Source organism: Schistocerca americana, chromosome 5, assembly GCF_021461395.2.
Source record: "Schistocerca americana isolate TAMUIC-IGC-003095 chromosome 5, iqSchAmer2.1, whole genome shotgun sequence".
Classification (NCBI taxonomy): Eukaryota; Metazoa; Arthropoda; class Insecta; order Orthoptera; family Acrididae; genus Schistocerca; species Schistocerca americana.
The window spans coordinates 279,195,415-279,220,460 of record NC_060123.1 but is presented as its reverse complement, the minus strand read 5'-3'; the positions used below and the strand labels follow the sequence as shown (position 1 = coordinate 279,220,460).

Sequence of the window (25,046 nt, the reverse complement as noted above, 5' to 3'; positions counted from 1 at the left end):
GCCCGATAACACGCCGGGACCGCTGGTGGCGCGCGTGGACTGCCGGATGGATTGGCTGTGGTCACGAGGGTGCACGACCTCGTCGTAAACCAGATCATGAAGGCTTTAAGGTGAGTGCATTTGGATTCAAATAGAGAAACCTCCACCACTGTCACATATCGCGAGTCTCCAGTGACTTGGGTTCGTGTTGCTGCTCATAGAGTAGCTGGAGCGAAGAACAGCGATTGGAGTGCTTGGGGAAAGTGCATCTGATTGGCTTTCCGCGACTTCTTATTACTATTTACTACTTTCAGCTTGTTAAAATTTGTTGAATTCAACCTGCGGTATTTTTCCTTCCTGGTGGCCGCTAACGCCCCAGTTACCTGCCCTGGGGGTTAATGTATTTAACGGCAGTGTATGTTTTCTTGCGTTGCCGCTGCTGTCGGGTAAGGTGTGTAGTTTTGACAGCTTTCTTGATTATAGGCCGTTTGTGATTCTTCTACTCTTGTGGTAGTGATTCCTTTCCCGTTCTGGACACTCTAAGCACAGTATTCTGGGAGCATAGTGCAGCCCGCTGGTCCAGGCTTTGGCTTGTTGTTCCATTCTTGCATTTGGTTTATCGGACGTAAGGTAGCTTCAGCAAGATTATCATTAGTCATTCATTAGACTGCACTAGTCTGAGTTACCATCTTGTGAAGTGGATGCAACTCTTGGCTGCCTATCTCATCGCTCGCAAAAGTATTTGTTGCCGGACCTTCTTAGAGGTCGATTCCTGGAGCATCGTCTGTGACTGGTTCTTTGTTTTATTATTGTATTATTCATTACCATACCTTGTAATGCCTACATTAAAGGTTGTGTATGTCTAATTAATAGCTCTGGTCGCTTTCTGGAGTAAATCTAGCAGTGTAATGGTTGTGTTACAAGGTTCACCATCATCTTATTTCACCCATTTGGTGATCAGTTGCTTGTTTCTTTTAATTAACCTTTGCTTGTATTTGCTGTTTTACAGCAAGTTTCTAATCTTTTTATATAATTGCTGTTCCTGGCGTATAAGGCCTTCAGCCGTGATCACAGTGGCTTGTTTATTTTTTAACATAATTTTTATCTGTATTCTATGGTGATTAGCTAAATTGTAACGCACTGAAAACACTAATGTTTACACACTTATTTCTTCCTTCATTAATAACGTGTGGTATATATTTATTTATTGTTGAGTCTGCAAATACTGTTTTAAAAATAAATGTGTGTAACTGTATAAGGCAACCAATAGTAACCGAGCGAGGTGGCGCAGTGGTTAGCGCACTGGACTCGAATTCGGGAGGACGACGGTTCAATCCCGTCTCCGGCCATCCTGATTTAGGTTTTCCGTGATTTCCCTAAATCGCTTCAGGCAAGTGCCGGAATGGTTCCTTTGAAAGGGCACGGCCGATTTCCTTCTCCATCCTTCCCTCACCCGAGCTTGCGATCCGTCTCTAATGACCACCGTTCTTGAAGTAACGGATCTGCAACATTTCGCTGGGTCACTGTGGTACCAACTGCTGCTCAAATTGTTGCTGCAGGTGCAGTGCTATGAGCCAGAGCCTTACGCCGAGCCGGCCGAGGTGGCCGAGCGGTTCTAGGCGCTACATCTGGAACCGCGCGACCGCTGCGGTCGCAGGTTCGGATCCTGCCTCGGGCATGGATGTGTGTGATGTCCTTAGGTTAGTTAGGTTTAAGTACTTTTAAGTTCTAGGGGACTGATGACCTCAGAAGTTAACCCCCTTGTGCTCAGAGCCATCTGAACCTTACGCCGAACACGATGGCCTTCCCTATCGATAGTACTTGGTGGCCATCCGGAGCTCGATCTTCTTGCGACCGTAAATTCTCGTTACTATTGCTGCCAGCACTCACCTTTAGTGGCTACATTCCTGCCAAGTCTTTTCGCAATATCGCTGAAGGAACATTCAACTTCTCGTAGCCCTATTACACGATCCCGTTGAAACTCAGTAAAATGTTTATATTTGTAACGGCGTTTTTGTCGTCTTAAAGGCATTCTTGACTAACATCAACTCACCACGGTTAAAGGTAACTGTGTAAAGTATGTATGTAGAACTGTCAACGGATCCTAGCCAAAGCTCGACATACGTTACGTACCAAGAATAATGGAGGTGTAACCCTTGTTCGCAATTTCTGGTTAAGCCACCTCACAAGGACAATTATAAATGTAAAAATTATAGGGTCGCCACCAGCTCACGCCCTTCCTAACAATTAAGAGAAGACCGAAATGGAAATTATCAGTTCAAATAAATGAAGAATTTAATTATAAGAATACATTTTTTAAAGACACTAACAAGATGAACAGCGTTGTATTTCGTATATCAGTGAGCTTGTTTATTTAAATTGATTTTTCCTCCTGTTTTTGTTCAACACAAGCAAGCAAATTAACTTAAAAAAGTCAGGGAATAGAAAATAAATTTGAAAACTGGCATCAATGAGAAAAATAAAGGACGCAGAGTTTTTCTTTTCTGTAGCACATTTATTTCATTACTGAATTTGATGCACGTTCTATGAATGCACATGGCTGGTGCCTGAATGAAAAATTTAACTAAATCATACGCCAAAAATGGTGGAATAGCGCAATTAAAAAAGGAAAAACACACAAAACGGAAGTGGAACACAATAATTCAATCATTCCGTCTACATACCCACGACAGAAATAGTTCAGAGAGATAACTATCACCATTATGCTCATGCACTAGCTTAGAAAGAGGTTTATCTGATTCGCAAGGTTTGTATAGTAGATATACGACATGGAATCCGCGCCTGCCGCTTACGAACGGCCGAACTTCAGCACGTTTTAAACTTGATTACGAGTTAACTGCTCAGAAATTAGACATTAAACCAGCCACAAACGTAAGAAAGTTTAATGGTGCAATAGCAGAATGATTTTGCCGTCACGAAATAAAATTAACTCGGCAAGGCAGAAACCCTCTCTCGGAGCTACGAACTGTACTCACTAACCTCTAGTTGCAGAGTGTCCTTTCTCCACCGATCTTCGCCTAACTGGCGGTGCAACGGAAGCTACCAGAAGGGTAGACTTCCGCCACCAACCTGACAGACAAACCAACCTCAGACTAAAAGGGGTAAACCTCTCTGTCCAGGTACTGGGATCCTAAGTTGGTCATCCTGTGCTACCTTCCAAACGGGGAAGCAAACATCATCTGCTGCTAGCAGACGACAACAAACTCAGCGCCCCCACAAAAAAAAAAAAAAAAAAAAAAAAAAAAAAAAAAAAAAAAAAAAAAAAAAAAAAAAAAAAAACCGAAACCACTCGTAAAAACACTCATTCAGTCACATTTACTCTTACATAGGGTAGGGTGAAGGGAAAAACGTAATAAATACAGGTCATGATTTCCTATGGAATACAAAGAAATCAAACATAATATCATTTAATAAGTCTTACTTTGATTGCTCAGTCTTTCTGGGATGGTTAATGAATTAAACCGCAATCAGGCGGTGGACGGAATAGGATACACAGAGACGTTTCAACTACCTCTCACGACCGTTACAGCGCGTATTTACAGCAAATCTGATTTGCATCATCTAGAAGACAGTCTCCACTCCTTCTGAGTTGGCTATGTAACCGTAGATCAGATATTGTTTGAATTCGAAGAAATTGTATCGATTGAGAGATATATACCACATAAATTAATAAGCGATGGTAGGGACCCCCTCTGGTACACTAAACGGGCCAGAAAACTTTTGTAGAACCAACGAAAAAAGCATGCCAAATTTAAAAGAACACAGAATCCATAAGATAGGCAAAAATTTACAGAAACTCGAAATTTAGCGCGAACTTTAATGCGAGATGGTTTTAATGGTTTCCATAACGAAACTCTGTCTCGAAATCTGACAGAAAACTAAAGAGATTCTGGTCATATGTAAAGTACGCCAGCGAGAAGACCCAATGAATACCTCCAACGCGCATTAACATTGTTTATGTCACTGATGACAGTGCCACTAAAGCCGAGTTACTAAACAAGATTTTCCGAAACTCGTTCACCAAAGAGGACGAAGTAAATATTCCAGAATTCAAATCTAAAACAACTACCAACAAAAGAAATTTAGAAGTAGATATCCTCGGTGCAGTGAAGCGGCTTAAATCACTTGGCTTCCGGTCCAGACGTCATATCAGTCAGTTTCTTATCGGAGTATACTGATACAATAACTCCATATCTAGCAATGATACACAACCGCTCACTCATCGAAAGATCTGTAACTAAAGACTGGACAGTTGCACAAGTCACACAAATACCCAAGAAAGCAAACAGGAGTAATCCTCTGAAATACAGACCCATATGACTAACGTCGATTTGCAGTATGGTTTATGAACATATCAGTGTTCGAACAAAATGAATTACCTCGAAGAAAACGATTTATTGACCGTCACCACGGATTCAGGAAAAATCGTTCTTGTGAAACACAACAATCTCTCTATTCTCACGAAGGAATGAGTGCTATGCCCGCCGCTCGTGGTCTCGCCGTAGCGTTGTCGCTTCCCGAGCGCTGAGTCCCAGTTCGATCCCAGGCGGGGTCAGGGATTTTCACTTGCCACGCTATGACTGGGTGTTACTGTGTCGTCTTCACTTCATCCATCCCCATTACGGTCGCAGGAAGGCAACAACAAACCACCTCCATTAGGAGCTTGCATTTTACGGCGGTGCGGGTCTCCGGCATCGTTTCCCTACTCTCTGTCAAGAAGCATGGGATTTCATTTCAATTTTTCAATGAGTGCTATCGACAGGGGTTGTCAAACTGCTTCTGTATTTTCAGAATTCCGAAAGGCTTCCTACACCATTACTCACAACCGTCTTCTAACCAAAGTGCATGCCTATGGAATATCGACGTAGTCGTGCGACTGGATCCGTGAATTCCTGTCAAGTAGGTCACCGATCCTAGTACCTGACGGAAAGTAATCGAGTAAAACAGCGGCAATATTTGACGTTTCCCAAGGAAGTCTTATAGGCCTTCTGTTGTTCCTGATCTACATAAACAACATAGGAGACAATCTGAGAAGTCCTCTTAGATTGTTTGTAGATTATGCTGTTATTTACAGCCTTGTAAAGTCATCAGATGATAAAAACCAGCTGCAAACTAGATACCTGTAAGGTGCAGAAAGTGTCAAAGGACTGTAAATAATAAAAAATGTGAAGGTACCCATATGAGTACTAAAAGAAATCAGCTAAATTTCGGTTACACGATAAATCACACAAATCTAAAGGCTGTAAATTCAATTTAATACTTCGGATTACAATTACGAATAACTTCACTTGCAAAGATCACATACAGAATGTTGTGGATAAAGGAAATCAAAGACTGCGATTTATTGGTAGAACACTTAGAAAATGGGTACATCACGCTTGTCCGCCCTCTTCCGGAGTATTGCTGTGCGGTGTGGGATCCCGTCAGACGAGACTGACGGAGGGCATCGAAAAAGTTCAAAGAAGTTTCGTATTAGCGCGAAATAGGGGAAGTAGTACAACGGACACGATGCCTGAATTAGGGTTCAATAACTAAAAGGCATATTTCGTTGCGGCAGAATCTTCTCGTGAAATTTCAAACATCAACTTTCTCCTCCGAATGCGAATATATTCTTTTGGCTCCCACCTACACAGCGACAGTTGATCATGATAAAATAAGAGAAATCAGAGGTCGCACAGAAAGATGTAAGTCCTCGTTTTTTCCGCGCGTTATTACAAAGTGGAACCTTAGAGAAATAGCTTGAAGGTGGTTCGATGAACCTTCTGCCGTGTACTAAATCGTGAATTGCAGAGTAATCATGTAAATTTAGATTCTAACTCGCCTCCGTAACTGACGTCACCACCAGAAGGCTTTACATAAAAGTGGCACACGACTAGGAGGTTAGCCAATTCGAAAAAAATTTCCCCACGATTATTTGGTTGGCAATGGGAGCAGAGGAGGGGTCGCTAAGTTTCCGCTCATCAGACTTTGTGCCAATGTCCTAGATTAAATTTCACACCTCACGAATTATAGGCCTGCGACACTGTCGTGATCCGACCGTCACGTGGGGTAGTTACGGCGTACCGTTTCGTATTGCTCTTCGAGAGGGATAGGCGATGCATCCAAGATCTGTTGAACGGAATGAGCATACAATATGGGTGGAGAATGACAAACACATAAGTAATGAGAAGTAGCAGTGCAACGTGTTTACGTGCAAACCGGTGACAAGTGAAATAATAACAAGTACACAGGACTTGCAGGATACAACTAATTTATTACTGATCAACAGTTTAACCCAAAGGGCACAGTATTTACCAAACATTTTCTACAAGTGTCTCTTATTCAAAAGTCAGGAAAATACATTACGTAACACCTTTCTAACTGAATTAGGAACAAACAAGAACTTCTTATAACTTCTGTACTAACTGTAAGCACTTCAACAATAAAAGGTAAAATCAGTTTCGTTTAACAAGGGTACTTGAATAATAAAGGTGACAGAAGTTTCTTTTGAACAGGATACACAATTCAGAAAAATACATTACACAAAACCTTTCTGATTGAATTACTTGCAAACAAGAACTTCTTATAACTTCTGTACTAACTGTAAGCACTTCAATAATAAAAGGTAAAATCAGTTTCATTTAACAAAGGGCACTTGAATAATAAAGGTGAAATAAGTTTCTTTTAAATAGGTCACCTGGGCAAGCGCAATAGGACAATTTACATAATTTCCAATTTCCGCTACCCATCAAGTATTTCTCTTTAATATGCACATATGTTCAACTCCCGCTGCACGTAAGGTATAATTCAGAACACTAGTCTCCTTCCTTTATGGTTTCGAAGGTAAGTATATAAGCAGTATAGCAAACGGAACAGACGCCTTGGCGTCCCAATGCAGAATGAACTTAACTTAATGCAAGATCCCCACTCACTACAACCCGAAGAACTCAGTGGCCGCCGTATCGGTTGCCATTTTCCCCGCGGCCAAAAGAACCTCCCGTTCCCTCTGGTACTGGTCGGCCAAGGCGTCGTACTCCGGACATCGATTTAGACATGGACTAGGTGCCCGCTGCAGTGCTGCAACAGAAAAGCGCAAACACACAGCCACAGTCAAAAGAAACAATGTTAACAGTCACAGCCTACAGTAAGATAAAATTCTGCAAAGATAGATCACATCAAGTCAAAGACATAATAAAAATGGTTAAAAGAATTAACTGTAGACCTCAAATTTCAAAATATGTAAAACTGCCCCAGCACAAACAGACTAGTTTTAAAAGGGCAACGATAAGACAAAGCATAATATTATAACACCAGTACGTCGCAGTTCCAATACAATAATTACACTCATAAGAAAAGGTAGAAGCTAGTGATAACACGGGTAGGCCCGAGTGCAAAACTAGAAAGCTTGAATGTCTACTTCTTCAATAGACAGCTGCGTGGTACATAGTTCAACTCCACTAGCCAAAATGAATAACACATTGCTCAGCGTCCTGTGTAGAAGACCATGGCCCAGCCACGCCTCAAGAACTTGCAATAACAGGCACGCTTCCGCACTCCGAGCCACATACACCGGTCAGATCCAGCTAACTCCACGCAAACACAAGTTTCACTGTCTGAGGAGCGACACGTACCGGCCGTTCCGAAGCCAAAATCCAGTCTGCCCGCCAGCCCACCAGCACCACCACCGGCCAACGAGGCAAAGATAAGCAACGCCAGAGGGAAACAATCGATCCGGGTGAATCGAACGGAGAAAGCGACTGGCACCAGCGCCTCCCCACTTATCAAGCAGAAATGAGATTAACGATGAACTCAGCATTAAAATTGGGGCCCACGCAATAGACGAAGCGAAGGAATTCTGAAGCGTTGTGAGTTAAATAAGACTTGCCCAGGCACAGGAAAAGCAGACGTTTCTCGCTAAAAGAAGCCCACTAGTATCGTACATAGGACTTAGTCTGAGGAAGAAATTTGTGAGAATGTTACGTCTGGAGCACAGCATTGAACAAATGTGAATCGAGGACCGTAAGGAAAGGGCAAAAGAAGCAAATCGAAGCGTTCGAAGGTCGGAGGTGTATGTGTGAAAAACAGTGACTAGGTGGGATATAATAATAAGACACGTACTATTTTTTATTTTATTGGCTTTCGGTACGTGCCCATGAAGTCATTTTGTCAGCGGAAAGATGACTCGACAATATGCTTAGAAAATTTCGAATATTCATTATAGTCAAGCCGTATCCTGACACGAAGTTACGTAGTCTTAGAATTGTTATGTGATGCCATTCAGGCGATTTTCTTGTGATGTCTGTTTATACGAAGATACGGGAAACATAGTACTGTGTCCCGAAGCAGAGGAAATCTCTGACCCTGCTGGGTATCGAACGTAGGGCCCTTCGGCTACCAATCTGCCGCGCTGACCCCGCAGTTACCCAAACGGACGACGTATGCTATGACAGAAATGTAACTCCCAGCATATTAGGAAAAGAGGTAAATGGCAAGGGATACTTATGCTAGCTTATTTTCAATTGCGTCTGCTCGGTCCTGCCCGTAACGTAGCAAGCAATCTTGCATCGTAGTGGGTCACGCTTAGTAGCATTTTGCCAAATCTGATGTGACTCAGTTGATTGTTCACGTACATTAGTAATTGCCAACGTTAAATTCCATGTCGTGACATCTCAGAAATCCTCCCCTTCAAGTCCATGATAACTTTCATGTCTCTTGAGAAGATCGCCTTAGTTCGTGTATGTATGTGTGTGTGTGTGTGTGTGTGTGTTTGTGTGTGTATGTATGTGTGTGTGTGTGTGTGTGTGTGTGTGTGTGTGTGTGTGTGTGAGTGAGTGTCTGGGTCTGTGTTTGTGTTCATTTCGATGTTGCAGTAGGAAAGAAAGCTCTTACAAGATTTGCAGTGTCAGACGTCGTCGAGTCGTAAGAAACGTTTTGTGGAAGGTGATGTGTGTAGAGTCGAGAGGCCGAGCGAGGCAGCTCGGCGTTTACCCAGACATGCAGCCCCAGGGCTCGAAGGGCTCCCCTCGACCCTAAAACTTAATTGTGGGCATTTACGATCATCCTTAACCTGCCACACCAGAGTTAAGGTCGGGACGACCTTGTCTGGGCCGTTAAAACGAGGCCCCGTTGTTTTGTTTCTCTGGGCTAACAGCGCGTCCTCTGCAGCCAAGTTTTGTTTGGAAGTTTCTCTCTAGATATTTTCTGGGGACGATACACACATCATAACCCACCCATCGGCTAAAAACGTATCAGCGTTTTACGAGTTTTAGACTGAGTAAAGTAAATAGTATATGGTCGGTCCCATCATACAAAACACAGGCATCTAGAATCGTGATATCGTTACAAATACTGATCAGTTATGCCTATTAGTACCTTATGTAAAGTTCTATTAGTACTTTTTGTAACGCATTCAACTACTGAGAACGTGAAGACTCTATAGAACACAATTTCACTACGTTGTATCAGTATTCCTTCTATTTATTTATTTATTTATTTTGGCAAAGACATTTTGTGGCACCTGTTTTCTGCGTATGTGGTACACATTTCTGGCACAACGAGCTAAATATTGTAATCGATAACTGGAAACAAAGCTTAACCAAGAAAGGACCCTGAGGCGTTAGGTAGAACAAGCAGAGATTTTTTTTTTGAAAAATAAGTAAAAATGCTGTTACCTAAAACCAAACAAAAGACCTACCTAAAAGTCCACAAAAAATGGACTCGATTGCCTGCATAAGGAGACTTTTTTCCGCGAACTTTGTTCTTAAAGTATGCATCGTGAACATTACGGCTGTAATGCATTTCCAATGTCGAATTTTGAGTTGAGTTTCACGAGTGGAGATCACTAAGTAAATTCATGGTTCAGTCCTTGATGAGGTTCGTTCTTATGAACATACTTTTGCTTAAAATCGGAGGTTTTAAGTAAACCTTTCTGCTCAAAGCGGGAGTTCAGCTTCTTCTTACTTTTTATAATAAAAGTATTTTTTCATTGTATTCACATTGACCTATTAACTGAGCGATTAAAGGAAAAACCATGTAGCACCGGAGGATGGAGTTCGAACCGATTATCTTTCTTTGATAACTATAATTTCTGTAACATAGCAAGTGAGAGTCATTATCTGCCGGCCGCTGTGACCGAGCGGTTCCAGGCGCTTCAGCCCGGAACCGCGTTGCTGCTATGGTCGCAGGTTCGAATACTACCTCGGGCATGGATGTGTGTGATGTACTTAGGTCAAGTTAGGTTTAAATAGTTTTAATTCTATGGCACTGATGGCCTCAGATGTTAAGTCCGATAGTGCTTAGAGCCATTTGAACCATTTTTGAGCCATTATCTCATAATACTCCTTATCTGACGTAGATAGATCACATTACACAAGTTACAATGAGAAAGGTTGAACCTTCTTATAGGCCCTATTTAATATATCCCGAAATAGACACTATATTTATGTAACTCTAATTTTTCTGAGCATAGTGCTGTAACTATTTCAGCCAGAAAGTGTTGTCTAAGTAAGTAGAATACCAAAATTAAAGCACATGTGATCTACACGTAACAGGGCCCAGTTAAAAGTTGCTTTTAAAAAGCAAATCACATCGGTTCCTTAGCAGTAAGTTGATGGAAACTGATATTAATTTCCGGCCGGTGTGGCCGAGAGGTTCTAGGCACTACAGTCTGGAACCGCGCGACCGCTACGGTCCCAGGTTCGAATCCTGCTCGGGCATGGATGTGTGTGATGTCCTTAGGTTAGTTAGGTTTAAGTAGTTCTAAGTTCTAGGGGACTAATGACCTCAGATGTTAAGTCCCATAATGCTCAGAGCCATTTGAACCATTTGATATTAATTCTGTAATGAGTATTTATATAAGAATTAAAATGCATTGTTTTCTAATGTCAATAATTATTTAAAATTCGATACATTTTGACTTAAATAACGAGATAGGCTGAAAGCATACTACTGCACGGTCCGGTCACATTAATGTGAGCACCGTCTATGTGCAACGTCAGCGTGCAGAAACCACAGACTAACAGTGGAGGGTATATAAAGCGCGTTGGAAGGAGGCCGAAATCAGTGCAGTAGTTGTAATACGAAAACGGAGTGATTTATCTGACGTCGGACGGGGCATGATCATTGGCTTTCGGTCCAAGGATGGAAACATTTCGTTAGTGAATTGTTCGCAGCGCCGACGCAACTGTAGTGCACGACGGGCCTTAGATAATATGGGCGAACTACGCCTGCATAGATGTGTACTGGCGAATAGACGTGTATCTGTTGAGCAGCTGACCTCCGGGATGAACCAAGGGGCTACCCACAGCATCTCCTCAATGATCGTTCAGCGAACTTCGGTGCTTATGGGCCCCCGCTGCAGGTGCCTGCTTCATCCATCCATGCCGACTGCTGTTCATCGGTGACGAAGCCAGTATCGCAACTGAGTGGCGACAGGGGGCTTTTTCACATGAATTACGTGCTCCGTCGGACAACTGGCCGCTCGCGTGTAAGTCGTGAAACGTCTGCGTGCGAACACCCAGCAACAATCGTCGGAGCGTTGTGGTCTGCGGAATGTTTTCGTGGCATTCCCTGCGTGATTACGTCGTTCTGGAAAGCACACTGCACCTATCCTTGGGGACGGTGTCCACACCTACATGCAGTTCGTTTGTCCTTGGCACGACGGCATCTACCAGCAGAACTATGCAATGTGTCACACAGCTCGAAGTGTACGTGTGAGGTTCGAAGAGCACCACAATGAGTTTACCACGCTTCCCTGGCCACCAGACTCCCCGGACTTAAACCCAGTCTGGAATCCGTGGAGCCACCTCGATCGGGCTGTTGGCAATATGGAGCTTGGACCGAGAAAGCGCAGCTGGCTACGGCACTTGAGTCGGCATGGCTCCACGTCACTGTCAGGACCTTCCAGAATTTCACTGACTCTCTTCCTAAGCGTGTTGCAGCGGTTCACGCTGCAAAAGTTGTCTTTTAAGCTTTAGACAGGTAGTCACAGTAACCTGACGGGTCAGAATAATAAGAAGGGCAAGCATAGGCTGGGATTAAGGAAGTACCGGTAGATAATCGGCCGCGTCCTTCTCAAAAGAATAATCCCTGATGGTTGGTTTGTTGGGGGAAGGAGACCAGACAGCGAGGTCATCGGTCTCATCAGATTAGGGAAGGATGGGGAAGGAAGTCGGCCGTGCCCTTTGAAAGGAACCATCCCGGCATTTGCCTGGAGCGAGTTAGGGAAATCACGGAAAACCTAAATCAGGATGGCCGGACGCGGGATTGAACCGTCGTCCTCCCGAATGCGAGTCCAGTGTCTAACCACTGCGCCACCTCGCTCGGTAATAATCCCTGAATCTGATTGAAGCAGTTTAAGGAAACCTCATAAAATAAAATCCGGATGACTGGATGTGGATCTGAAATACCGTCCTTCCGAAAAGATTCCACTGCGTCACTCCTGCGCGTCCTCACCCGATGGAAACGTAAGTAAGTGTCGAAACAAACTAGTAAACGAAAAGATTTTTTAATGAAAAGGGCTGTGAATCCCCTGTGTGTGTGTGTGTGTGTGTGTGTGTGTGTGCGTGTTTGCCACAAGGTGGATATTTAATTTCCGTTTGACCACAATATATTACGTACCGGTACTTCCATTTAAACCAGAAAAAGCCATATCTTCTTCTGGTTTAAACGGAAGTGTGTAATATATTGTGATCAAACGTAAATTAAATATCCACCTTGTGGCAGCTCTGTGAATATCATGTACTCAGAGTGTGCATATCAGTGTTCAGATTCAGCTACAAGAACGAGATATATTTTTGTGCACTTCCTCTATCGTGTTGCATGGCTAAATGATGAGCAACACTATTTTGACCGCCGAATTTTATATAGTTTTAAGACGTCAAATTTCAACATTAGTTGGTGAATAAGGAATGTAAATATATGTAATTCTCGTACGCGTCGTCGTAGATATATCAGTAGAACTGAAGATGCTTCGATTGTATGTTCTGATGTGATTATTTGTCAGTTCGTAGAAATGCGAGGGGTATAGTCATTTGGATGGGGAAAATTTACAAGTTTTTGCCGATCGTTATCACTGTGATTAAATTAAACAACACGTTTAGCAACATAGAAAATGATAATCCAGAACAAGGCAGCAACTTTTTAATAAATGTTCACTGCTTAAGATGATGCAGTTATGAATGAAGCAAAAGAAAAGAAAATCTACAGCGGAACACGCAAGCATAAAGGAAAAGGTAGAAGAAAGAAGAGAACAAAAACAGGCGCGTGATGATATATTTGAGGCAAAGGAACCTGATTAAAATTCGAGAAGTTGTGAGAAGACACAATAAACATTTTGTTAAGATAAACAATCGATACAATAGGATGTGAAGGAAAACAAACCAGAATCGTACTTCGACAAGACATCCTATTTCCTGGGTTGAGATTGTCTAAAAGCAGAGTAAAAATCCTACAAGCTTTCTAAGACTTCTTTAAAATTTTGTTTACTTCAAAGAGAAATCAGAAGCGAAATTAATAACGGTAATAACGCGAATTCGGAAGTAATACCTGATGAAGAATCTAAAGCCATTCGAGGTACAGAATTTTAACTCAAAGATCGTTCGAAAACTGGCGTTATCTCAGGGAGCAATGGCCGGTAATATTGGTATTTATGAAGGGGGAAAGTAAAACATCAAATGGATCAGGGTGGACGCAAGAGTGAGAGTAGTTATGGCTGTAATGAAAATTTAATAGGTGGCGGAAGATTCTTACACCCAGCTACACATAACGTTTGCTGTATCCAACACCTTGCAAGCATAGTGGCTCCAGGTAATAAAAAACGCCACAACGTGCCGAAGTACAAGTGAACATAAACGTAGGTTACTTCTTTTGTATATAAAAATTGCCTTTTCTTGCTGCAATATATTTTATTTCTACCAGAAGCATTTCTCCCTTTACTTTAAGGCATTTTCTTTGGGATCTAGAGTGATACAGTTTTGTTTGGATACGTAAAATTTGTAGATCCTACGCAAATAAGTGATCACTTACAGTTCTTAGCGTTTTTAGTTCTCATCTGCGTTTCGTCTGATCTGGTCACATGCTGGAGGTCGCGCTATAACTTCACTTACGAAATACAAGCACGTTGTCATGTTCCGAACTTTTTTCTTCACATTCGTTAGTGAAGTTATAGTGCGACCTTCATCACGTGACCAGACGAGAGGAAACGCAGATGCCAACCAAACACGCGAAGAGCTGTGAAGTAATCACTTATTTACTTAAAAATGAGACGTGAACTATTTTATAATCTATAAATATCACATACCAAAACAAAACTGTATCATACATACGTTGCACGAAGAAAAACCCGGTTATTATTTACAAAACAAATATTTCTGCGCTTGCTGCGGATGACGGTAACGTAAACAAACTTGTAGGTTACCATAATTGTCTTTCAGTTTTACTAGTTGGTAATTACTTTTCAGACAAAGATTAATGGTGAACACTCTTCGTTATTAACGTCAGTCAATCGCATTTCTTGAGTTACTGACATCCCTGTCTAGGTCACACATATCGTGTGCGAAAGTTGATGAATTTGTATGTTGGTGGGGCTGTAAAAGTTTTCAGATGTGGAGTGAATCTGTTCTGAAACGATTTTAAGTTGCAGGTTTTTAACAAACCATTTCGCAGTGTCTTGTTTTGGACGGTATAGATTTCGTTGATATCTGCTGGTGCAACGTTATGCCAAATGGGACAGGCTTACATAATTAGTCGTTTTATTACCATATGTAAAATTAGAGAATGGTATTACTGCTTACGGATGGTTTTCGTTTACTACGGGTAGCTAACGTAGCGTCTGCTTTATTCGGTGTTCTGAGAGATTCTTTGAGACAAGGCATATGTCGAACTGCAACCCAAGCCGTTCGGCGGGCTCAGATCAACATTTTTTTTCACTAATTGTGAGTAGTAGCAAGGTATCCGCAAATTATGTCATTCTATAAGCATAAGGGATTACCTTCCTTTTGTTCGCATTTGTTTATTATGTCATTGTATAAGCATAAGGGATTACCTTCCTTTTGTTCGTATTTGTTTAATTCCGCCACACTGTAAACAATATTTCAAACAATACAAGAACTATTTGGAGTTTGTAGCGAATATTCATTAAATTATTGTTTGAGCAGTACATCATCGTTTCGTCGGCGGATATGTCTATTTTAACTGGGTGCAAGTGTTGTATCCCAGACAAACAGTGGAAATGTACTGTCAAGAAGAGTACTGATGATTAGATGGATAGATTACAGTAAGCACTAACTGGAGGAAACTGTAAGTTAATGCAAATGATTTGGAAAACCAACCCATAATGTTCGAATACAGTATCGGTAGTGAGCTGCTTGACACAGTCATGTCGATTAAATAACTGTGCGTAACGTTCCAAAACAATGTGAAACGAAAGGAACTGTAGTGGGCGACTTCGGTTTATTGGGAGAATTTTGGGAAAGCGTCGTTCATCAGTAAAGGAGACTGCGTGTTGGTCACTAGTGCGAGCCATTGCTGAGTATTGTTCTGAGTGTTTGGAATCCGCTACAGGTCGGTTTAAGGGAAGACAACGAAGTACGAGGTGCATTCAAGTTCTAAGGCCTCCGAATTTTTTTCTCCGGACTCGAAAGAGATAGAAATATGCGCATTGTTTTAAAATGAGGCCGCGTTCATTGTCAATACGTCCCAGAGATGGCAGCACCGTACGGCAGATGGAATTTTACTGCCAGCGGCGAGAATGAGAACTGTTTTAAATGCTTAAAATGACGACGTTTTTCTTACTTGAACAGCGTGCAATCATTCGTTTTCTGAATTTGCGTGGTGTGAAACCAATTGAAATTCATCGACAGTTGAAGGAGACATGTGGTGATGGAGTTAGGGATGTGTCGAAAGTGCGTTCGTGGGTGCGACAGTTTAATGAAGGCAGAACATCGTGTGACAACAAACCGAAACAACCTCGGGCTCGCACAAGCTGGCCTGACGACATGATCGAGAAAGTGGAGAGAATTGTTTTGGGGGATCGCCGAATGACTGTTGAACATATCGCCTTTAGACTTGGCATTTCTGTGGGTTCTGTGCACACATCCTGCATGATGACCTGAAAATGCGAAAAGTGTCATCCAGGCGGGTGCCACGAATGCTGACGGACGACCACATGGCTGCCCGTGTGGCATGTTGCCAAGCAATCTTGACGCGCAACGACAGCATGAAAGCATGAATGGGACTTTCTTTTCGTCGGTTGTGACAATGGATGAGACGTGGATGCCATTTTTCAATGCAGAAAGAATGCGCCAGTCAGCTCAATGGAAGCACACAGATTCACCGCCACCAAAAAAATTTCGGGTAACCGCCAATGCTGAAAAAATGATACTGTCCATGTTCTGGGACAGCGAGGGCGTAATCCTTACCCATTGCGTTCCAAAGGGCACTACGGTAACAGGTGCATCCTACGAAAATGTTTTGAAGAACAAATTCCTTCCTACACTGCAACAAAAACGTCTGGGAAGGGCTGCGCGTGTGCTGTTTCACCAAGACAACGCACCCGCATATCCAGCTAACGTTACGCAATAATTTCTTCGTGATAACAACTTTGAAGTGATTCCTCATGCTCCCTACTCACCTGACCTGGCTCCTAGTGACTTTTGGCTTTTTCCAACAGTGAAGGACACTCTCCGTGGCCGCACATTCACCAGCCGCGCTGCTATTGCCTCAGCGATTTTCCAGTGGTCAAAACAGACTCCTAAAGAAGCCTTCGCCGCTGCCATGGAATCATGGCGTCAGCGTTGTGAAAAATGTGTACGTCTGCAGGGCGATTACGTCGAGAAGTAACGCCAGTTTCATCGATTTGGAGTGAGTAGTTAATTAGAAAAAAAATCGGAGGCCTTAGAACTTGAATGCACCTCGTAATGCAGAGGTGGGTAGCTAGATTTGTTGCCGGTATATTCGAACAACAAGCAAGTATTTAGGAGATGCTTCGAGAATTCAAACGGAAGTTAATGGAGAAAAGGCAGTCCTGAGAAAATTTGAGGCTGACTACAGAACGATTCTAATGCCGCCAACGTATGTTTTGGGTAAAGACCATGAAGATAAGTTTAGAGAGATTAGGACTTGTACGGAGGCACGTGAACAGTCGTTTTTCTCTAGTTCTGTTTGCGAGTGGAACAAATAGTTAAAAAGGCTCTGAGCACTATGGCACTTAACATCTGAGGTCATCAGTCCCCTAGAACATAGAACTACTTAAAGCTAAGTAACCTAAGGACGTGACACACATCTATGCCTGAGGCAGGATTCGAACCTGCGACCGTAGCAGTCGCGCGGTTCCAGACTGAAGCGCCTAGAACCGCTCGGCCACCGCGGCCGGTCGAGTGGAACAGAAAAGGAAATGACTAGCAGTGGTACAGAGTACTCTCCGCCACGCGCCATACTGTGACTTGCAGAGTATGTATAGATGTAAATGTAGATAGGATAACTGATCAAATCGAATCGAGGAGAAAATATATTTATCACACAAACTGACGAAAGAAGGGACAGGTTGCCATTAGACACCTTGAGGGAAAAGGAACAGTCAATATGGCAATCCTGGAAAGTGTGGAGGTCAAGGCCAATGTTTGACAGGAGTAAGCAGGATCAAATGGATTTAAGTTGAAATACCTATGCAGCGATGAAGAGAATTGCACAAGATAGACTAGCACGAAGAGCTCCAAAAAACTAATCTTCGAGCTGAAAACCAAAAGAAGAACAACATATATTAAACGACGTCTGTTCCAGAAGAGAATCTCGAGTTGCTCCGGTGCGAACAGGGTAAACATCAGAAGCAGTATTACCAGTATTCACACTAGAAATACGGACTCGGCGCCTTCCCCGTACCATGAAACAAGTTTTCCTTGTAGGAGACTGCTGCACCAGTGTGGGCAGCAACAGCGGGCTGCCGCGACGCACAAGTTACTCGCAAAACATGTAGGCGTCCAGGAGGACCTGCCGGATGTACCCTGCGACCTGGACGGCCGTTGCACCACACACACACACACACACACACACACACACACAAGTATCCATTACCAGAGAGTAACCTTATCTCGGCACCTCTGTGGCAGTGAGCGGGGTTTACAAGTACATTTATCTTTACCACATCTGCGCCGATGCCAAGTGGCGGGTTCAATAAACAGTGACGAGGTCTTCCGCCAGGTGGCCTTGGCATTCAACAGCCGGTCGGCGCCCGCTCGGTTACAGATTACTGGGGGCAAGGAAGCCGATGCCGCCTCTGCAACCGCGACTTTCTCCTCCCTGTGGCTCCACGCCAGCTGCTCCACGCCGCGTGCAGTGGCGCCTCGCAAATACGCTGAAACGAGCGCCTAAGCGGATTCGTCGCGGCACGCATCATCCATTTTGACCCATCTCAGAAGTATTCCTCGACACCACCAAATGGAGACTTGATATTCTTGTCTTTGCAGACTTAAGACAAGATGGTCCTGATACGAGGGTCACTCCAAAAGAAATGCAGGCTATTTTTGTAAAAAAAAAGTTTTCATTCTGCATGTGTGAAAGCTTTACAGTGTGCAGATACATCCTTCCCGCCTGTTTTCAAACTTAGTTCAACCTGTTCCCGTGTGTGGCGCCGTCACAGCATGTCTTCAAGATGGCTGCTACACTTGACGTTCGTCAAGAGCAAAGTACTGTCATAGATTTCCTGTGCTGTGAAAACGAGTCAGTGGGAAACGTCCACAAGAGGTTGAAAAAGGTGTATGGAGATGTTGCTGTCGATTGCAGTGCAGTTAGTCGGTGGGCAAGCAGGTTACGTGATGAAAGCGGGCACGGCAACTCTGATAATAAAATTAAAGCAATTTGGAATATTATTGAAAGGGAAACAGGGCAACCAAGAGCACAGGAAGACTTTAGTGCCATAAAACTGAATGACAAGTGTACTAACAAACAATCAGAAATTGAAAATATTTTCAATAATCATTTTTTAAATGTTGGGGAGAAAATAGGATTTAGATCTTCACTAGAAGAGGCAAGGCTACTAATAGAAGAGGCCATACCTGTGCAGTTTGAAACAACTGTAATTCCACCAACCTCTCCCTCTGAAATCGGTAAAATAAAAAACTCACTGAAAAGTAAAAGCTCTTACGGAATTTATGGCATTTCCAGCAAGGTACTTAAAGCTTGTTCCCCACAGATAAGTAGGATTCTCAGCCACGTATGTAATAGCTCTTTGGAGCAGGGTGTTTTCCCCGATAGACTGAAATATGCCATTGTAAAACCATTGCATACGTCGGATGCCAACAACTACCGCCCAATCTCTCTTCTGACAGCTCTATCAAAAATTTTTGAGAAAGTAATGTATTCAAGAGTAGCCTCCCATATTTGTAAAAATAAAGTGCTAGCAAAATGTCAGTTTGGTTTTCAGAAAGGCTTTTCAACAGAAAATGCTATATACGCTTTCACTGATCAAATATTAAATGCTCTGAATAACCGGACATCACCCACTGGTATTTTTTGTGATATATCAAAGGCCTTTGATTGTGTAAATCATGGAATTCTTTTAGATAAGCTAAATCATTATGGTTTGAGTGGGGCAGTGCACAAATGGTTTAATTCATACTTAACTGAAAGAATGCAGAAAGTTGAAATAAGTGGTTCATGTAATGTTAAAACAACATCTGATTCCTCAAACTGGGGGGCTATCAAGTACGGGGTCTCACAGGTTTCGGTCTTAGGTCCTTTACTGTTCTTGATATACATTAATGACTTACCATTCCACGTTGATGAAGATGCAAAGTTAGTTCCTTTTGCTGATGATACAAGTATAGCAATAACATCCAAAAACCAAGAACTAAGTGATGCAATTGTAAATGACGTTTTTCACAAAATTATTAAGTGGTTCTCAGCAAACGGACTCGCTTTAAATTTTGATAAAACACAGTATATACAGTTCCGTACAGTAAATGGCACAACTCCAGTAATAAATATAGACTTTGAACAGAAGTCTGTAGCCAAGGTAGAATTTTCAAAATTTTTAGATGTGTCCATTGATGAGAAGTTAAACTGGAAGCAACACATTGATGGTCTGCTGAAACGCCTGAGTTCAGGTACGTATGCTTTTAGGGTTATTGCAAATTTTGGTAATAAGAATCTCAGTAAATTAGCTTACAACGCCTACTTTCATTCACTGCTATCGTATGGCATCATATTCTGGGGCAATTCATCGTTGAGTAGAAAAGTATTCATTGCTCAAAAACGTGTAATCAGAATAATTGCTGGAGCCCACCCACGGTCATCCTGCAGACATCTATTTAAGGATTTAGGGATCCTCACAGTAACCTCACAGTATATATATTCACTTATGAAATTTGTTGTTAATAATCCAACCCAGTTCAAAAGTAATAGCAGTGTGCATAGCTATAACACCAGGAGAAAGGATGATCTTCACTATGCAGGGTTAAATCTGACTTTGGCACAGAAAGTGGTAAATTATGCTGCCACAAAAGTCTTTGGTCACCTACTAAACAGCATCAAAAGCCTGACAGATAGCCAACTAACATTTAAAAATAAATTAAAAGAATTTCTAGATTACAACTCCTCCTACTCATTGGCTGAATTTTTAGATATAAATTAAGGGGAAAAAAACTTAAACATTACTGTCATGCAATATTTTATGTAATGTAATATCTTGTACAGACATCTTTTATTAACCTGACACGTTCAACATCACTATGAAGAGTCGTATTCATGATCTATGGAACAAGTATTAATCTAATCTAATCTAATCTGAGGATTGTCCTCGCAGCGGCAGGCCTCGTACTGCACACACTCCAGACAATATGCAGAGAGTTAACGAATTGGTGACTGCTGACAGACGTATCACAGTGAACGAATTGTCACGCTACGTTGGGATACGGGAAGGAAGTGTTTGCAGAATACTGAACGTGTTGGTGTTAAAAAAGGTTTGTGCCGGGTGGGTTCCCAGGATGTTGACAGTGGCTCACAAAGAAACAAGAGAAACGGTATGCAGCGAACGTTTGGAACAGTACGAGAATGGTGGAGATGAATTTCTTGGAAGAATTGTGACTGGTGATGAAACATAGCTCCGTAATTTTTTACCAGAGACGAAGAGGCAATCAATGGAGTGGCATCACGCAAATTCACCCAAGGAAAAAAATTTCAAAACCACACCTTCTGCTGGAAAAGTTACGGCTACGATGTTTCTCGATTCCGAAGGACTCCTGCTTGTGGACATCATGCCAAGTGGAACCACCATAAATTCTGATGCATATGGGACGATACTGAAGAAACTTCAAGCTCGACTGAGTCGTGTTCGACGACATCGGCAAAAGTAGGATGTTTTACTGTTGCACGACAATGCACGGACACATGTCAGTCAAAAACCATGGAAGCGATCACAAAACTCGGATGGACAACACTCAAACACCCGCCTTACTTTCCTGACCTGGCTCCATGTGACTATCATCTCTTTGGGAAACTGAAAGACTCTCTTCGTGGAACACGGTTTGAAGATGATGACTACCTTGTCCACGCTGCCAAACAGTGGCTCCAACAGGTTGGTCCAGAATTTAATCGTGCGGGTATACAGGCGCTGGTTCCAAGATGGCGTAAGGCAGTTGAGAGGGATGGAAATTATGTGGAGAAATGAAAATATTATTCCTAAAGGATGTATCTACACACTGTAAAACTTTCAAACATGTAGAATAATCGGATTTTAAAAAAATAGTGTGCATTTCTTTTGCAGTGACCCTCGTATTTCATCATTTTGTCCTCGGAATGCGCACTGGTCTGTTCCCCAAAGACTTACAGTCTTACGTTGGTAGCCGTGTCCCCTAGCTGCAGAGTGCAACGATCTAATGGATAAAATCGGAAGCTCCACGGATCTGATCGTAAACGATGTCGCTGTTTATAGGAAGGTTTCATAGCCAGAAGACTATAAATAAATGTGACATATTCTGCGTAAATAGGGGAAGAAATACGTTATTTGATGTAATGAAATAAATTCTGACATGAGCCGCGATTTACCACTGAAATGAAGTCAGTCGGGACAAGTGAAAATTTGTGCCAGATAGGGACTTGAACCCGGATTTCCCGCTTTACACGGGCAGTCGCTTTAACCACTTCGGCTGTCCGAGCACTGTATCTGTCCAAACTGAATTTCCAACTCCTTATGTAGCACCCCCCTGTCCGCCATACTCATTGCTCGCCGCATCACTCTGGATTCCCGCAGCCGCTCAGGAGAGAGAGTTCATCCGCTCTGAAATGATCTTAATGACCGCCGAGCCGTATATATGTTTATATGCCTGTTGTTGTTGTTGTTGTCTTCAGTCCTGAGACTGGTTTGATGCAGCTCTCCATGTTACTCTATCCTGTGCAAGCTTCTTCATCTCCCAGTACCTACTGCAACCCACATCCTTCTGAATCTGCTTAGTGTATTCATCTCTTGGTTCAAATGGTTCAAATAGCTCTGAGCACTATGGGACTTAACTGCTGAGGTCATCAGTCCCCTAGTACTTAGAACTACTTAAACCTAACTAACCTAAGGACATCACACACATCCATGCCCGAGGCAGGATTCGAACCTGCGACCGTAGCAGTCGCGCGGTTCCGGACTGAGCGCCTAGAACCGCTAGACCACCGCGGCCGGCTCATCTCTTGGTCTCCCTCTACGATTTTTACACTCCACGCTGCCCTCCAACGCTAAATTTGTGATCCCTTGATGCCTCAGAACACGTCCTACCAACCGGTCCCTTCTTCTTGTCAAGTTGTGCCACAAACTCCTCTTCTCTTTATATGCCTAGTGTCTGTTTTTCTGTTATGCCTAAAAGAACGGATGCAACATGTATACAAAAATACATTACTTTTCGATTATGATATTAGCGATAAACCACTGAAAACAGTAGTAACTGTAAAATATATGTAACCAACCTAAAGTAGAGTCACCACCTAAACGTAAATGCGGGAAAAACAAATACTACCATGAAATTCATCGTAAGAATATTAAGGAAATGTAATTCACCCCAAAAAAATTGGCTTGCAAATTTTTTGATTTTTGGTCGCCTGTGTTCCTTACATGGTTGGACTGATATAAGAGATGAAAAGCGGCACATTTTGTCGCTGGGTCTTTTAGTACTTGGGAGAGTTTTACGAACTCCTGTGGCAGACGTTAGGCGAGAGGTGTAGTGTATCACATGTTTACTGTTAAAATTCAAGGGGCTTATGTTCCAAGTAGAGTTGGGCTACATATTACATCCTCCCACATATGTGTAGCGAAATGACCAAGATGAGAGAAATTAGACCTCACACGGAGGTTTATTCGCGAATGGAACAGTGAAACGGCGGTGTGGGGAGGTGTTGGTTGGGGGGGGGGGGGGGGGGGAATGGTAGTTCTACCAACCGGAAGTACATACCGTAAGATAACTATTGGAGTATAGATTAGATGTAGATCCAGAACACGTTGCTACCATTCGTTCCTGTTCCGTACAGCTTTACCTGTTGTAGATTTAAACCTAACCCTGCCGTACCGTAGTTGACCCCTATTTTTTTTATCTAGACAACATTTTTCAGAACAGAGGAACATCAGTTTAGAAGTATCCAGTTGTTTAGGATCTCTCTTTGTCTGAGCGAAATGTTCTCCTCCGTACTACAACGTGACACCCTACATCATCTCATAAAATTTCATTTGCATCTCGTTCCTCATTTTCTCCTTAGGGGTTGTTACATACTCTGACAAGTACTTAATTTTTTTTTATATCATTTTTTTTCATATATCACGTTGCAGCCAAGGTAACGGCAATGAGACAGTCGCTCCAGTGTTTCATCATCGGTGAAAACCTTCGATCTGATTGCCTTAACATGAAAGCAATTAACACTTCCTTAGCTGTTCAGACCTTCAAATTATATGCAGACAAGAGATGCAGCCTATACACTGTCCTCTATAGGTTGTCTACACGTCCATGAATAAGCATAAGTGAGATGTTCCTGTACTGTTGCCTTCCTAATTTGATTCCCAAAGTAACAGTGCTCTATTTATGTATGTTTGTCGTGCTTGTATAAAGGCGTGTGGGACGTGAAATTTAAAATTCTTCAATAGTTACCAAGAGTAATCACAAGAAAACGCAAACACAGGCTTGTAGCTCACAAAGATTTATTACACATTTCCCCAAAAACAGTTTTGCAAAATCTTTTACAAAATAGTCACCAATAACAAATATAATTATAAACCTTATACAAGAGTATATGGAATGAAACAAGTGACGTAAAGATCCTTCCTTTCAACTAAATAGCAAATTGTCCCAGAAAAATATAGATGACAAGTATAATTTCCCACAAATTTAACAGGCATTTACCGGGATTAAATACCCACTGGTAAAACGAACAACAGTACAGAATATTAAATGACAAATTTCAAGTAAAAGAGCAAATTCCCCAACGGTAACCTTAGACGAATAAACAGATCATAGAACAACGGACGTCCACCACTTATGTAGTGACTTATTCCACTGAACTCACTAGTGAAATCCCTTTCAAGTATAAAAACAATATTAGGGCAGAAAAGACAGTTATCTTAGTAGTCAGTTTAAGTTCCACGCAATAGCGGGCACACCCCAACGGATGATCCACCCTAATACAAGAGTGGCCAAACTACTAGGAACAGGGTCTAACAATACCACCACTTGCAAAGTAGGTTAGAAATCAGATTAATAATGTTGCTCACGCAGCGTATGTTCGCTTTATCGGGCAACAACAAAGTTATTGACTGTGGATGGTATCGTCAGAGTGGAAATAATGAAGTCACTGCAAAAAAGTCATTAATTTTGGCACTTATCTTGAATGGATTCCCACGTAGATTTCGTCGAAGTTGTTATGGCTCATCTTGTTGATTCTAGCGTGATTCCACTTTGACTGCTAGAAGGTCCAGATCTGTAAAAAAATGGTTCAAATGGCTCTGAGCACTATGAGACTTAACTTCTGAGGTCATCAGTCCCCTAGAACTTAGAACTACTTAAACATAACTAACCTAAGTTCATCACACACATCGATGCCCGAGGCAG

The 25,046-nt window shown here is 42.3% G+C and overlaps 1 non-coding gene across 1 annotated transcript; it reads left to right on the top strand.

The window, feature by feature from the left end:
• The first annotated feature begins 1,255 nt into the window (after positions 1-1,255).
• Positions 1,256-1,328, top strand: Trnas-cga. Its single transcript has one exon. It is a non-coding gene; the product is annotated as a tRNA-Ser (tRNA).
• The last annotated feature ends 23,718 nt before the right edge of the window (positions 1,329-25,046 follow it).